This window comes from Penaeus monodon, chromosome 23, assembly GCF_015228065.2.
Source record: "Penaeus monodon isolate SGIC_2016 chromosome 23, NSTDA_Pmon_1, whole genome shotgun sequence".
NCBI lineage: Eukaryota > Metazoa > Arthropoda > Malacostraca > Decapoda > Penaeidae > Penaeus > Penaeus monodon.
In genome coordinates, this window is record NC_051408.1 from 32,683,264 (window position 1) to 32,683,561 (window position 298).

At 30.9% G+C, this 298-nt stretch overlaps 1 protein-coding gene across 1 annotated transcript in view; it reads left to right on the forward strand.

Moving 5' to 3' along the window:
• The window catches only part of LOC119587931 (protein trachealess-like), a gene marked incomplete in the record, with an annotated part of 132,256 nt that overhangs the window by 31,462 nt on the left and 100,496 nt on the right, over positions 1-298 (forward strand).

A 298-nucleotide genomic window follows, 5' to 3' on the forward strand; every position in this document is an offset into this window, starting at 1 on the left:
CCCTCAATGTGTACGATTTGGATAGACGATAGATTTTATTTAACGTTTATATTCACAAAGATGAAAAATAAACACCCAAATGCCGTATATTAGTCATCCTTATCTTCCTTATTTTGTAAATATTCTATTAGATAAATGCCAAAATTATTTCACGTTTCTTCTTAACACATTTGTCATTTTTCTTTGTACAGGGAGTGAGTTCATTGTTTTGTCATTATTACTAACGTACTGATCTTAGAGCGATTAGTACAGTGAAGATTAACAACACCCGATAATTATGGTGATTATTCTACTGCAG